Below are 16,212 nucleotides of genomic sequence, written 5' to 3'. Positions count from 1 at the left end.
AGAGCATCTCCGAAACCTCAACCTGTTCCTCATTACTTCCTCATTACTAAATCATAATTTTGTGCACCAACTTCTATGGCAGAAGTATCTCTATACCTGTGATTGGAGTTAACAACTTTGAGCTGAAACCTCAATTGGTGACCTTAGTTCAACAGAATTGTTAGTACCATGGACTTCCACAAGAAGATCCAAATAAATTCTTATCTGACTTCTTGCAGATATGTGACACAGTCAAGACCAATAGAGTGAGTCCTGAGGTCTATAAACTTATGCTATTTCCTTTTTGCTGTAAGAGACAGAGCTAGATTGTGGTTATATTCTCAACCTAAAGAGAGTCTTGACACATGGGAGAAGGTGGTCAATGCATTCTTGACCAAGTTCTTTCCACCTCAAAAGTTGAGCAGACTTAGCGTGGAAGTTCAAACCTTCAGACAAAAAGAGGGTGAATCCCTCTATGAAGCTTGGGAGAGATACAAGCAACTTATCAGAAGATGTCCTCCTAACATGATCTCAGACTGGACAACATTAGATATCTTCTATGATGGACTTTCTGAGATATCCAAGATGTTACTGGATAACTCTGCTAGTGGATCACTCTACTGAAAGAAAACGCCTGAAGAGGCAAGAGAACTTATTGATATGGTTGTAAACAACCAGTTTATGTACACTTCTGAAAGAAACCCTGTGAGTAATGGGGTACTTCAGAAGAAAGGAGCTCTTGAGTTGACACTTTGAATGCCACATTGGCTTAGAACAAGATCTTGACCCAGCAGGTGATGAGTGAATTGTTGTGATGGTATAGAATTTCCTCAAATGAATGAATTCTCGTTGCAAGTATAGTTCTACACCAACAAAAAATCCTCCCAATAAAAAATTTGTGTTGTCACAAGTGCAAACCCCAATGAAAATTAACTGAAGTATTTAAACTCCGGGTCATCTCACAAGGAATTGCAATGAAGTGCTCAATTATTAGCAATAAAAATGCAAGGGGGGTTTGATTTTATAGTTTGATAAGAAAAGTAACCAACAAGAAAGTAAATAATAAGAACTAATAAAATAAAAGAAAAGAACTATTAGCTAGACATAGGTAATTGAGATCACTATCCTTGTCTACAAACCATATATTGATAATTATGAGGAACCAAGCTCATTAAGTTTAATTCTATACTTGAAGTGTATCAAATGGCTTGATCAACATCAATCCATAGGTTCTAACCTTGCTACTAATTGACTTAGTAGTAGACAAGTATCAATGGTTATCAAATTGACCACCAAGGGTTCTCAAATCACCAATTCAATGAGACCCAATGACTCAAGGTCACTTAATTCCCTTAGCCTAGGCCAAGAGTCAAGAAAACTACTCAAAAACTAACGGAAGCATTTCATCAAACACCTAGAATGAAATAAAAATAAACATCACAAAATGCAAGAATTAATGGAACCCATAACTACCACAGGTAAGAAATCAACAAAAGTAATGAAGATAAACATAAAAGAGCATGGAAACATAAAATTGCATTGAAAGGAAATGGAAATCCAACAAGGGTTCATAAACATAAATGTAACAAAATAAAGGAAATGAATAAGAAAAACTAGATGAATAGAGATGTAACAACAAGAAATTAAGAAGGAAAACTAAATCAAAACAAGGATTGAAAATTGGATTTAAAAAAATTAAATCTAAACTACCCTAAATTCTAGAGAGAAGGGAGAGCTTCTCTCTCTAGAATTCTAACCTAAACCATGATGAAAAATAAACTATGACTACTTGGTTCCTTCCCCCTTCAATCCTTGGGTTCAATAGCATCAGAAATGAGTTGGATTGGGCCCAAAATGAGCTACGAATCGCTGGCCACGATTTCACTTTAGTGAATCACGCTGCTCCATCGGTGCACACGCATACAGTGCACGTGAGCATCTTTAAACGCAAAGCAACTACAGCAAATTTTATATCATTTTGAAGCCCTAGATGTTAGCTTTCCAATGCAACTGGAACCGACTCATTTGGACCTCTGTAGCTCAAGTTATGGTCGATTGAATGCGAAGAGGTCAGGTTTGATAGCTTTGCAGTTCCTTCATTTCTTCATGAGTTCTCCCACTTTGCATGCTTTTCTCCTCACTTCTTCGATCCAATACTTGCCTTATGAACCTGAAATCACTCAAGAAACATATCAAGGCATCGAATGGAATTAAAGTGAATTGAATTTAGCTATTTTAAGGCCTAAAAAGCATGTTTTCACATTTAAGCACAAATATAGGGAGAATTACAAAACCATGCTATTTCATTGAATAAATGTGAGAAAAGGTGATAAAATCCCCCAAATTAAGCACAAGATAAACCAAAAAATTGGGGTTTATCAAATCTCTCCACACTTAAACTAAGCATGTCCTCATGCTAAGAATAAAGAAGGACAAGAAAAGGGGTATGAATATTTATTCAATGCAAAGAAACTATATGCACCTATCTATATGAATGCAACTAAATGCAAAATGATTCTACCTACTTGGTCAAAAGCAAATCAATCTCCAAGAACATGTATCAACAAGTAGGGCTAAGATCATATGATGACTCACAAACTCTACCAATTTCGAATATCAAAATGAAGTTCAAATAGACTTGCAAGAAGAATGCTCATGAAAGCCGGGAACAAGGAATTGAGCATCGAACCCTCACCAGAAGTGTATCCGCTCTAGTCGCTCTAGTGTATAAGGTCGATCACTCAATTCTCTTCTAATTATGCTCTCTATGATTTATTTTTCATCTAATAATCAACAATTATTCAATGCATGTATACATTCATCATGAGGACTTGATCATAGGTTGTAATGGGGCTAGGGTCAAGGTAGGATGCATATGGTCAAGTGAGCTTGAAATTTGAATCTTTGATTAGCCTAAGCTCTCACCTAACACATATAACAACCTATACAATTCTAATACACAACCTAGCTACCCATGATTCCCACTTTTTCATATACTCATGCATTCTTTTTAATTCACCATACATATGCATTGATGTTTATTTTACTTTAGGGTATTTTTGTCTCCTTTTTATTGCTCTATTTTTTCTTTTTCTTTTTCTATATTTTTTCTTTTTTTTATATATGTATACATATTTTTTTTCTTTTTTCTTTTTTTTATACATTTTTTTCTTTTTGTTTTCACATACATATTTTTTTTCAAACTAAAATATATACAAGGATGTCAATGCATATGGTTTACACTTTTAATGCATGAATATGTACCCAATTCCCAATATTTTTAACAAAAGTAAAAATTACACTTTTACCTCAACCAATGTCCCAAGTTTTCCATACCCAAATAATACACACTCTCACTAGTCTAAGCTAATCAAAGATCCAAATTGAGGGACAATTATTTTTTTTCACTTAAGGGTAGTGATGTGCTAAAATTAAGAACAAAAGGGATTAAATAGGCTCAAATTTGGCTAATAATGGTTAATGATAGGTAGGCTATTTGGGTAAGTGAGCTAAAAAAAATTATGGCCTCAATCATATAAATGCATTCATACACAGAATAATGGACATAAAGAATCAAACAAATCAAAGATTACAATCATAGAAAGAGAACAATGCACACAAGAATGGAAAATAAGTGGTTATATGATGTAACCACACAATTGGGCTCAAAACTCACATGCTTGTGTTCTTAGCTCAAAAACCATGTTCCAAAATAAATTCTTCAAGCAAGTTTATCACAAATTTTTTTTTTCAAATTGGTAGGGTGCCCTAAAACCAATTTTTCTTGGAAAAGAAGTCATCACCCTAACCGAGTAGTCCTAACATAAAAAAAATGATAGAATATATACAAATTAGAACTAACATGTAACCTATCATGCAATGCAACAACTAACTAACAAAGAAATTGGTGTTAAAAAAGGAGGTTGTTACCCATGGAAATCGGTCGGACGACCTCCCCACACTTAAAAACTTGCACCGTCCTCGGTGCATGCAAAGAAGAGCAAGGTGGACGGGTTGCTACAATTGATGAGCTCCTTCAAAAGATTGTGCAGATGAACTTGTTTGTTGCCCCATTTAAAAGCTTTTCCTTTCCTTCATTTGGTGGCCAACCTCAAAGGAGAGGAAAAGAAAGAAAATTCAGCCTACAACAAAGATATTAAGCAAATATAACATAGGCGGGGCTAATGCCAAATAAGAATAGGGCCTTCACTACATGTTAGCTACGCATGTAAGTGAGAAAACAATATAAGATAAGGTATATTAACTAACACTTGATGCAAGAGTAAAGTCAAGGCATGAAGAGCACTCAAAAGCATCAAGTTCAAATAGAAAGAGTGGGTCATGAAAGGTATGCAAGTTCATATCAATGCACATAGAATATAAAAGCCATACAAGATTAAGCATTGATTTAAAAGTTTCATCACCCAACAATATCAAACAAGTCAAGAAGCGCCAAGATTAACCAAGAAATTCTCAACAATTGAGTAAGAAAATTCAACACTATTATTGAAATAAGAAGCTCAAAAAAAAGAAGGTAAAAACAAGCTATAAAAACAAAATGAAAATGCCAAGAATAGAAGTATGCAAATGCAATGGACAAAAGAAAATGGAAGATGAGAAAAAAAACTCTTTTTTTTTGCGACGCGCACGCGTCATGCACGCCCACGCACCGATGCGCAGATTGGCAGAAGGACGCATACGCGCCGTTTGTGCTTACGCGCGGATCAACAGGGACAATCCACGCATACGCGTCATGCGTGCTTACTCGCAGATCGCATGGCTCAAAGTGGGCATGAAGTGGGCACAACTCTCGGGTTTTAGTACTGAGAGTTGTGAAACCACGCCGGTGTGCGCGCTTGCGCGCCGATGCCCCAACTTTTTTCTTTTTTTTTTTGAAAAAATTCTCAAATACAAACAAAACTTACACCTCAAGCAAAATGTAATTTAACAACAACTAAACTAATCAAAACAAACTAAGAAACAACTAATCAATCAAAGAAAAATGGATAAGAGTATAGAAAATAACAAAGACTACCTACAATGGCAACTCCAATCACTTATTAACCAAATCTAAAAGAGAGTGGAAAGAGTTTACCATGGTGGGGTGTCTCCCACCTAGCACTTTTAGTTTAAGTCCTTAAGTTGGACATTTGGAAGGCTCCTTGTTATGGTGGCTTATGTTTGTACTCATCTTGAAACCTCCACCAATGCTTGGACTTCAAGTAAGCTCCAAAATTCAAAACCAATGGCACCAAGCTTTGATGAAGTTCCACACAAGCTAAGGGCTTCCAAAATTGATCTTCATCTATTCCCGGATCCCAAATGTTGTTTCTACACCCATCTTCAAGTTAATCATCACAATTCCAATTGGGTGAGAAGTGATCCGAATTCTCAAGTAAACACCAAAGCATCTTCCTAGACCCCTTTAGTTGAGAGTTATACCAACCATTGCACTTAGACTTTAAGCTTCCAACCATAAGGAACCTTGATTGGCATTTTCACCCACTACTCAATTTCCTTTTGTTATTAACCCCATAAAGAGCTCTAAGTTGCCCATCATTTTCAGTCAATCCATATTCAAGTGGGAAAGTAAAAATTAGAGATAAGAATTTTACCCACTTGAATGTTATGTTGGATGGTGACATAGGAAGGGGAACCTCCCCACACTTAGACAATGCGAGGTCTACTCCCTTGTGCTCTTTCTTGACTACCTCCACCTCTTGGCAAGCTTCTTCAACTTCAACCTCTTCCTCTTGATAAAGTTCTTCACATTCAACCACCTCTTCGCCAACTTCTTCTAGCTCTTCCCCACTCTTCATGTTACAACATGGAGGCAATGTAGAACTTATCTTAATATTTACCTCAATCAATAGGAGAATGTTCCTCAAATACCAAAGGATCATGTCTTGGTGTGGGATCATATTTAAGAGGAAGATTTGTTATTTGCTCACCTTTTTCCAATTCTTCATCATTTATTATATGCTTAGGAGGTTGCGCACCCTCCTTAACATTGCCTTCAAGCTCAATGGAAGAAGGTTCAACAACTTCCACAAGATCGTCAACAATATCACTTGGTGTGGAAGTGTTCTCAGGCTTGAAATCCACCTATTGTTCAACTTCCTCTAGCTCTTCAACCACTTCTTCTTCATTAACAATCTCTTCACTCTCCACTTGTTGCAAGACATACCCCATCTCCTTATCCTCATGTTGAGATTCTAAAATCTCCTTCATGCTCATTTCTTCGGTTTATTTCTCACATACATTTGTGGAGATGCTTTGCTTCTTGCATGAGTCCCATGAGTCCAAGTTGGCTTTAATTTTGGCAAGGTTAGCCTCGATAGCTTCATTCATCTTTTAGGCTTCCTCTTGCTCCTTTTGATGGATTATTACTTGAAGCCGATCCATTGCTTCCTTGAGACGATCCATTGGCTCTTGTTCCACTTGGCTAGTAAAAGTAGGAACATATTGCTCTTGGATTGATAGGTATGTGTATTCTTCCATAGAGGGTTGTGGTGAAAAGGGGAATTCATTTTGTGGTTGAAAGTTATCATACATGGGAGGTGATTCATCTTGGTAAGGATAGTGGGGTGGTGGTTCTTGAGGGTATTGGTGGTGGAATTGGGGTGGTTCTACATATGGTTCATATGGTTCATAAGGTGGTTGGTATGGTGGGTAAGGATTAGGGTCATATGGAGGTGTTTGGTGAAAAGGGACTTGTGAGTAAGGTGGTTCAAAATTATGTTGAGGGGGTGGTTCATAGGCATGTGGTGGTGGTTGTTGACAATCACAATAAGGGTCACCACATCCATTAGATTGATATGCATTAGGATTAGGATTATACCTATAAGAATCCAGAGGTTGTTATTGCCAAGAAGGTTGATCAATCCCTTGAGGCTCCTCCCATCTTTGATTCCAAAATCCTTGATGCACATCCCCATTGGAGCTTCTATTCCCTACAACATAGTTGTAACCAAATTCATAGTCAAAGGGATGAGAATTCATAATAGAAAATAAAAACAAAAGCTAACAAAATAAGCAACAAAGTCCTAAACTTAACAAAAACTAACAAATAAGCAAAAGGCAAACATATTCACATATTTACAATAGCCAATAGTGTAACACCATTGTAACTCCCTGGCAACGACGCCATTTTGATGAGTGAATTGTTGTGATGGTATAGAATTTCCTCAAATGAATGAATTCTCATTGCAAGTATAGTTCTACACCAACAAACAATCCTCCCAATAAAAAATTTGAGTTGTCACAAGTGCAAACCCCAATGAAAATTAACCGAAGTATTTAAACTCCGAATCGTCTCACAAGGAATTGCAATGAAGTGCTAAATTATTGGCTATAAAAATGCAAGGGGGGTTTGATTTTATAGTTTGATAAGAAAAGTAACAAATAAGAAAGTAATTAATAAGAACTAATAAAATAAAAGAAAAGAACTCTTGGCTAGACATAAGTAATTGAGATCACCATCCTTGTCTACAAACCATATATTGATAATTATGAGGAACCAATCTCATTAAGTTTAGTTTTATACTTGAAGTGTATCAAATGGCTTGATCAACATCAATCCATAGGTTCTAACCTTGCTACTAATTGACTTAGTAGTAGACTAGTATCAATGGTTATCAAATTGACCACCAAGGGTTCTCAAATCACCAATTCAATGAGACCCAATGACTTAAGGTCATTTAATTCCCTTAGCCTAGGCCAAGAATCAATAAAACTACTCAAAAACTAATGGAAGCATTTCATCAAACACCTAGAATGCAATAAAAATAAACATCACCAAATGCAAAAATTAATGGAACCCATAACTACCACAAGCAAGAAATTAACAAAAGCAATGAAGATAAACATAAAAGAGTATGGAAACATAAAATTGCATTGGAAGGAAATGGAAATCCAGCAAGGGTTCATAAACATAAATGTAACAAAATAAAGGAATTGAACAAGGAAAACTAGAAGAATAGATATGTAACAACAAGAAATTAAGAAAGAAAACTAAATCAAAACAAGGATTAAAAATTGGATTTAAGAAAATTAAACCTAAACTACCCTAAATTCTAGAGAGAAGGGAGAGATTCTCTCTCTAGAATTCTAACCTAAATCACGATGAAAACTAAACTATGACTACTTGGTTCCTTCCCCCTTCAATCATTGGGTTCAATAGCATCAGAAATGAGTTAGATTGGGTCCAAAATGAGCTACAAATCACTGGCCACGATTTCACTTTAGTGAATCACGCTGCTCCATCGGCGTGCACTCGTATAGTGCATGTGCGCATCCTTAAACGCGAAGCAACTATGGCAAATTTTATATCATTTTAAAGCACCAGATGTAGCTTTTCAACGCAATAGAAACTGACTCATTTGGACCTCTGTAGCTCAAGTTATGGTCGATTGAGTGCGAAGAGGTCAGGCTTGACATCTTTGCAGTTCCTTCATTTCTTCATGAGTTCTCCCACTTTGCATGCTTTTCTCCTCACTTCTTCCATGCAATACATGCCTTATGAACCTTAAATCACTCAACATACATATCAAGGAATCGAATTGAATTAATGTAAATTGAATTTAGCTATTTTAAGGCCTAAAAAGCATGTTTTCACATTTAAGCACAAATCTAGGGAGAATTATAAAACCATGCTATTTCATTGAATAAATGTGGGAAAAGGTAATAAAATCTCCCAAATTAAGCACAAGATAAACCACAAAATTAGGGTTTATTAGCAGGTCAATATGATCTCTCAACATTTGACTGGAATGCAAACTGCATATAGCAGCACTCAAGAAGCTTCTTCTTAAGTAGAAGCTTATGATCCTGAACAACCCACCATGGAAGAGGTGAATTACATGGGAGAATCCTATGGAAACACCTACAATTCCTATTAGAGGAATCATCCTAACTTTTCATTGAAGGATCAACAGAAGCCTCAGCAAGGCTTCAACAACAGTCAAGGTGGAAGTACCCAGAATAGGTTCAACAACAGACCATCATTCCCATCTTCTCAAGGGAAAATGGAGAATACTAAGCAGAACCTTTCTGACTTAGTTATTATAGTCTCCAACCTCTCTAAGACCACTCATATTTTCATAACTGAAACAAGTTCTTCCATTAGAAATTTGGAAGTACAAGTTGGTTAGCTAAGCAAGAGGATCCGTGAGACTCCTTCTGACACTCTTCCTAGTAACTCTAAAGTGAACCCAAGAGAAGAGTGCAAGGCCATCACCACAGAGGCTGAGGCCAAATCTGCAGAGACTGGAAAGGCATTGAACACCAGTAAGGAAGATCTCACTGGGCGTTCAACGCCTAAAATGGCTAAGAGCCTGGCGCTGAACTCCAGTGAGGAAGCCCTACTGGGCGTTCAATGCCCAAATAGACAGGGAAGCTGGCATTGATCAATATCTGTAAGGACACCTCTACTGGGCATTCATCACCCAAAATGGTAAAGGAGCTGGCGTTTAACGCCAGTAAAGGTATACATCATGGGAATTCAACGCCCAAAGAGCCATGGGGGCTGGCGTTGAACGCCAGTAAAGGCACACCCTCTGAGTGCTCCATACATCATGGGCATTCAACACCCAAATAGCCATCAGGGCTGCCGTTGAACGCCAGTAAAGGCACACCCTCTGAGTGCTCCATACCTACTCAAGAAATCCCTATCCAAGAATTAAAGGAAGCCAAGGCTCATGTAGAGACCATAGAGGTTCCTTTGCATGCACTCCTGTAGTGCATGAGTTCTGATGAACACTTATCCTCTGATGTGGATGAAGACACTAGGGAAGAGTAAGTTGCTCAGTACCTAGGAGCTCTTATGAAGCTGAATGCCAAACTATTTGGTTCAAAGCCTTTGGAGGAAGAACCTCCATTGCTTACCAAAGAACTAAATGCTTTGGTTCAGCAGAAGCTACCTCAGAAGCTTCTGGATCCCGGACGCTTCCTAATTCCTTGCACCCTAGGCACTATGACTTTTGAGAAGGCTTTGTGTGACCTAGGGTAAAGCATAAACCTTATGCCACTCTCTGTAATAGAGAAGCTGGGAATCTTTGAGCTCCAAGCTGCAAACAACTCATTAGAGATGGCAGACAAGTCAATGAAGAAGCCATATGGCTTAGTAGAGGATGTCATTGTGAAGACTAAAGACCACTACATCCCTGCAAACTTCATAGTCTTGGATATTGGAGAGGATGAGGATGAATCTATCATCCTTAGAAGACCTTTCCTAGCCACTTCCAATGCCTGATTAATGCGGCAAAGGGAGAAATGGTCTTCCAAATAGGGGAAGACTACATCTTGTTTAAGATGTCCAACCCTAATTCTCCCTCCGAGAAGAGAAAGATAACAGGGCAACACTTAGTGTTCCAACCTTCTCTTTCAGTGCAGAGCTTCACTAAGCCCCCCAAACATCAATTCTAAGTTTGGTATTGGGCAGCCATTAACAAGCACAGAGAACAAAGGTACTAGGAAGAAAGTACCTAAAGGCTGGAGGGACAAGAAAGTCCCCACTGAAGGCCTCACACCTGGCATGAGAGTTGTCTTCACCAAGAAACCAGTCATACCACATACAGTAAGTCATGTCCTCTTTCTAGAGCATGTGGAGCTCATTCATGAGAAGACAAGAAGAAATTTCACTGTAAAGGGCGAAATTCTAAGCCCATACTCAACTCCGTAAGGAGTTAACCGTCAATCTAATGACATTAAAGAAGCACTTGTTGGGAGGCAACCCAACCCTATTTAGTTGTTTCTATTTTGTTTTAATTTTGTTTTTCTTTAAGTTATTTCTTTAGGTTTATGATCATGTGCAACAGTCAGAGCAGAGACAGAAATGTTTAGCAGTAAAAATAGAACACTCTGGATAGAGTGTTGTTGGCATTGAACGCCAGCCAGGGAGCACTGGCTAGGCATTCAATGCCCCAAATGGCAGCAAAGCTGGCTGTTCCGAGGGTTACCTGAAACTGGAGGTCGATCTCGGACGAGATCTTCTGTACTGGTCGGTGCTGACGTGTCCGGCAGGTGAGTGGCGGCCGGAGCTGTCGTGTCCGACTTGTTGGACTGGCTGCACTGCTGATCCTTCATCTCCGAAGGGGGGGTACCTGCAAGGGACTCTAATGCTTAAGTTAGTAAGGGTATTAAGCAGTTTTTTAGTAGAATCAGAGTATGAGTTATACCTGGGTGCTCTAGTGTATTTATAATGGTGTTTGTTCACACCCTGGGTCGATCTATCCGACCCAAAATGTTCAATGACAAAGCGACCGACCTCTTCAGGTTAGGCTATCCGACATCTTCTCAAAGAGGTCAGCCAAATCGACAGGAAAGCCCAATAAAGGGCCTAAATAGAGGAACACGACCCACATCCAAAGGCAATCCAAGCCTATAGAGATAAAGGCGGTTCCCTTAAAGATAAGCTGACTTCACCTAAAATAAGATAAGATAAGATAAGATAACTAACTTATCTTATCAGAAAGGTCAGCCCACACTACTATAAATACACTGGAGCACCCAAGTATAACTCATACTCTGATTCTACTAAAAACCTGCTTAATATCCATGCTAACTTAAGCATCGAAGTCTCTTGCAGGTACCCCCCACCTTCCGGTGACAAAGGATCAGCAGTGCAGTTAGATCAACAAGTCGGACACGAAAGCTCCGGCCGCCACTCACCAGCCGGACACGTCAGCACCGACCAGTACAGAAGATCTCGTCCGAGATCTACCTACAGTTTCAGGTAACCCTCAGAACATTGGCGCCGTTACCGGGGACCTGGAAGTCATCCCATTACCATGGCGGACGACCATGACAACGACCATGATTTAGATCTAGAGCACAGAACGCCGCACAAAAATGCGGACGCTACACCAAAAGATACTCCAAAATCTAACGGAGACAAAAACTCATCAAATCCAGGAGTAATAGAAGTGCTTCAAGATCATTTAAAGCAACTTGAAAAAGAAAGCCAGCATCAACGAGAAGTTGGCAAAGATCTACAAAGAGAGGTAAGGCGACGTCGAGAATTAGAAGATAAACTTCTACAACTCGAAGCCGATCTCAAAGAAAAGGCTACCCAGACCACCCTTGAGGACAACTCACACAAAGATCAAGATCCATTCACTAGGAAAATCATGAAAACTAGAATTCCCAATGACTTCAAGCTCCCGGATATGACTTTGTACGATGGCACTACAGATCCCAACCATCACCTCAGCAACTTCAGAAGTAGAATGTACCTCACCGACGCATCAGACGCTGTTCACTGCAAAGCTTTTCCAACGACTCTCACGAAGATAGCGATCAGATGGTTCGACAATTTACCTCCTATGTCCATCTCAAGCTTTGACGACCTAGCCAAAAAATTTCTAGCCAGATTCTCTATCCAAAAAGACAAGCCTAGCACGCCCCCAGTCTACTAGGAATCAAGCAAAGAGACCGGGAAAGTCTTCGCAACTACATGGAAAGATTCAACAAAACGTGCCTAAATATACAAAGCTTGCCAATAGAGGCCGCTATCATGGGCCTCATCAACGGCCTACGAGAGGGACCTTTTAGACAATCTATATCAAAGAAATACCCCACATCTCTGGATGAGGTGCAAGAGCGGGCAGAGAAATACATCAACATGGAAGAAAATTCCCGACTTGGAGAAGCCTCGAGATCCGGTTCCAAGAGGAAGGAAGATCGAACGGGGAAAAAAATCAAAAAGTATCATAATTACACCCCTCTTCGGGTGTCCCTTGTGGATATTTACGAAGAAGTCTGTAACACGGAAAAGATACCCTCAGCTCGACCACTCAAAGGCAAAAGGGGAGGAGGAAATCGGAACGAATACTGTGAATATCGTCGAGTCCGAGGGCATTCCACCAACGAATGCTTCGACTTAAAAAACGTCATGGAAAAATTAGTGAGAGAAGGAAAACTAGATCGGTTTCTGGCCGCCCGAGATGATGAGCAAAGAAAGAGAAGAAGGGATGAAGATGTCGGATGAACCGAGCGATCACCTCGTACGCCAGAAAGACATGTCCATATGATACACGGAGGATTTGCAGGAGGAGGAATCTCCAAATCATCCCGCAAAAGATATCTCAAAGAAGTATATCATGTCAAGGAGGAAGCACTCGACATCCCTGCAATCACATTCACCAAAGAAGACACATCCGGTATCATCTCAGGATACGATGATCCCATGGTCATCACCATCATACTGGCAAATGCCAATCTCCCCCGCACATTAATAGACCAAGGGACCTCCGGCGATATCTTATTCAAAATTGCCTTTGACAAGCTCGGCTTAGAAGAAAAGGAGCTTAGAGCATACCCGAACAGCCTGTTCGGACTGGGAGATACCCCAGTACAACCACTGGGATACGTGTTACTACATACAACCTTCGGAAAAGGGAACCAATCCAGAATACCCAAGATAGACTACATCATGGTCGACGTGAGTTCAGCCTACAATGCCTTAATAGGTCGGACAACACTAAATCAACTCAGCGCAATAGTCTCAACTCCACATCTATGCATGAAATTCCTAACTACAGAAGGGATAGCTACGATAAAAGAAGATCAAAAGATGGCACGCCGCATTATAACAAAAGTCTAAACCTCAGAGGCAGTGGAGAATAGTTCCATACAATTGAGCTTGGTGGAGTTCAGAGACGAGAAGAACTCCGTCCGCAGCCCGAAGGTGAAGTAGAGAAAGTTCAGATCGGAGACACCTCGGACAAAACAACTAATATTGGCACGATCCTGAAGGGAGACGCAAAAGAATTACTAGTGCAGTTCCTACGAGATAATGTTGATCTCTTCGCATGGAAAGCTGCAGACATGCCAGGCATAGACCCCATGCTAATGTGTCACAAGTTGGCGGTCTATCCAGGATCTCGGCCGGTACAGCAGAGTCAAAGAAAACTTGGGCAGGAACGATCCCAAGCTATGGAAGAATAGGTACAAGCACTACTGGAGGCAGGATTCATAAGAGAAGTCAAGTACCCACTATGGCTAGCTAACGTCGTCTTGGTGAAAAAATCAAATGGGAAGTGGCAAATGTGCACCGACTACACCGATCTCAACAAAGCCTGTCCAAAAGATCCTTACCCACTCCCAAGTATCGACGCTCTGGTAGATGCTTCATCCGGATATAGATACCTCTCGTTTATGGATGCATATTCTGGATACAGCCAAATCCCCATGTATCCACCAGATCAAGAAAAGACCTCGTTTTTAACACCAAAAGCAAATTACTGCTACATCGTGATACCTTTCGGTCTCAAGAATGCGGGAGCTACTAATCAATGGCTAATGAATAAAGTCTTTTCAGATCATATCGGAAAAATCATGGAAGTCTACGTAGACGACATGTTAATAAAGACACAAAGTGAAGAGACATTATTGTCTGACCTGGCCCAAGTGTTCGGCACTATAAGGAAGCATGACATGCGACTCAATCCCGCAAAATGCACCTTTGCAGTAGAAGCGGGCAAATTCTTAGGTTTCATGCTCACACAAAGAGGAATTGAAGCAAATTCAGACAAATGACAGGCCATACTCAACATGAAGAGTCCAACTTGTGTTAGAGAGGTACAATAACTCAATGGGAGATTGGCAGCCTTATCCAGATTCTTAACAGGATCAGCGGTAAGATCTCTCCCCTTCTATGCCACTTTAAGGAAAGGAAAGAAATTCGAATGGACAATGGAATGCGAGCAAGCCTTCTAGGATTTCAAAAGTTTCTTGGGACGACCACCTATCCTAACTCGACCATGAGAGGGAGAACCACTCGTATTATACCTTGCGGTAGGAAGTCGGGCAGTAGCCTCAGCACTGGTTCGAGAAGACGACAAAGGGCAACAACCTGTATACTTAATTAGTAAAGCACTGCAGGGATCCGAGTTGAACTACCAAAAAATAGAAAAGTTTGCGTATACTCTCATACTAACATCTCAATGACTTCGCCCGTACTTCCAGGTTCACGCCATTAAGGTTCAGACCGACCAGCCCATAAAAGGGATATTGCAGAAAACAGATCTAGCAGGCAGAATTTTATAATGGGCAATTGAGTTATCTGAGTTCGACCTCCAATATGAAGCTCGGACAGCCATCAAATTACAGTACTTGGCCGACTTCATTGCAGAATTCACAGATACTCTGGAAACCCCCGCAGAATGGAATCTCTACGTAGACAGGTCCTCGAATAAAACTGGAAGCGGCGCAGGTGTGATAATAGAAAGCAACCAAGGAACCCAAGTTGAGCTATCCCTCAAATTTGGGTTCCCGGCCTCAAACAACCAGGCGGAATATGAAGCGTTACTAGCTGGTTTGAAGCTAGCTAAGGAGGTTGGAGCTCAAAAACTCAACATCTTCAGTGATTCACAAGTAGTCACCTCATAAATAACAGGGAACTACCAAGCCAAAGATCCCACCATGAAAAAGTATTTGGATAAAACCAAGGAACAGCTCGGACAACTCGGGGAATATAAGATCTGCCACATACCCCGCGAACAAAATGCCCGAGCTGATGCACTCTCAAAACTAGCCAGCACCAAACCAGGGGGCAACAATAGAAGCCTCATCCAGGAAATGCTACAGAACCCGTCAATCTCGAAAGAGGAAAAAGTCCTAGCCATAACAAGTCAGGATCAAGGATGGATGACCCCCATAATTAATTACCTCAAAATAGAAACACTCCCTACAGATGAAAATGAGGCAAAGAGGTTAAAACGAAAGGCTCAATACTACACTATCATAAACAACACCCTATATAAAAGAGGAATTTCAATACCACTATTAAAATGTGTGCCAACCTCCAACACAAGAGAAGTTTTAGAGGAAGTACACAGTGGCATTTGTGGTAATCATCTCGGAGCACAAGCTCTCACCAAAAAAGTACTCCGGGCGGGATTTTATAGGCCAACTCTACAAAAGGAAGCTACAAAGTTTGTAAGGACATGCCCACCATGCCAAAAACATTCCAACTTTCACATCGCCCCGCCAGAAAAACTCATCAGCGTAACTTTGCCTTGGCCATTTGCAAAATGGGGACTCGATCTTCTCGGACCTTTCCCCCAGGGATCAGGACAAGTCAAATTCCTCATAGTAGGGGTAGACTATTTCACAAAGTGGATCGAGGCAGAGCCCCTAGCCAATGCCACTGATCAAAGAAGCTGGAAATTCCCATATAGGAACATTGTCACAAGGTTCGGGGTTCCATACGGAACGGAAGCAATGATCCCA

General features: G+C 40.2%; 1 non-coding gene across 1 annotated transcript; it reads right to left on the bottom strand.

Annotated features, from left to right (window-relative positions):
- Window positions 1–402: 402 nt before the first annotated feature.
- On the bottom strand, window positions 403–511 carry LOC112768865 (small nucleolar RNA R71). The gene has a single exon (XR_003186246.1). It is a non-coding gene; the product is annotated as a small nucleolar RNA R71 (small nucleolar RNA).
- Between the last annotated feature and the right edge of the window lie 15,701 nt (window positions 512–16,212).

This window comes from Arachis hypogaea, chromosome 17 (genome assembly GCF_003086295.3).
Source record: "Arachis hypogaea cultivar Tifrunner chromosome 17, arahy.Tifrunner.gnm2.J5K5, whole genome shotgun sequence".
NCBI classification, from domain to species: Eukaryota; Viridiplantae; Streptophyta; class Magnoliopsida; order Fabales; family Fabaceae; genus Arachis; species Arachis hypogaea.
The sequence above is the reverse complement of the archived record's forward strand: the minus strand, read 5'-3'. Positions and strand labels throughout refer to the sequence as shown.